Raw genomic sequence first — 502 nt, forward strand, 5'->3', positions numbered from 1 at the left:
ACTGTGTTTCACAGAGAGGTTAAATACAGAAGTAGTGTGTGTGTGTGTGTGTGTGTGTGTGTATAGATATATACTGTATGTAACTATGTGAATGTTTGTGTGTATATGTGCATGTGGCAGATGTTCAACAGTCAAACCTGTTGTATCATAGTGAGAACTGAGGCCTGCGGGGGGAGGGCGGTGGAGGGGGGTTACATCATCATAGGTTCACATAAACAGGCTAAATGTATTCACATTAGAATTCACACCACTAACCTCAAGTGTGGAGAACCCTGGAGAACCTGGAGGAACCCCAGCTCCACACAGTGGTCTCTCTGACGTCACAGTTCCGTTCTAAGACCCACCATGAAGTAGAGGCGAGATACTTATTATATTATTGATGTTTATATTTAGCTCTCTACAAATCTCCCCCCACTGTTATCACCCCTCCCTAGACTGTATCACCCCCCCCCCCCCCCCAACCACCTTCTCACAAGAGCAGTGGGGAATACATAAAAAAACA

Source organism: Cynoglossus semilaevis, chromosome 10 (assembly GCF_000523025.1).
Source record: "Cynoglossus semilaevis isolate Cse_v1.0 chromosome 10, Cse_v1.0, whole genome shotgun sequence".
In the NCBI taxonomy this organism is placed as follows: Eukaryota; Metazoa; Chordata; class Actinopteri; order Pleuronectiformes; family Cynoglossidae; genus Cynoglossus; species Cynoglossus semilaevis.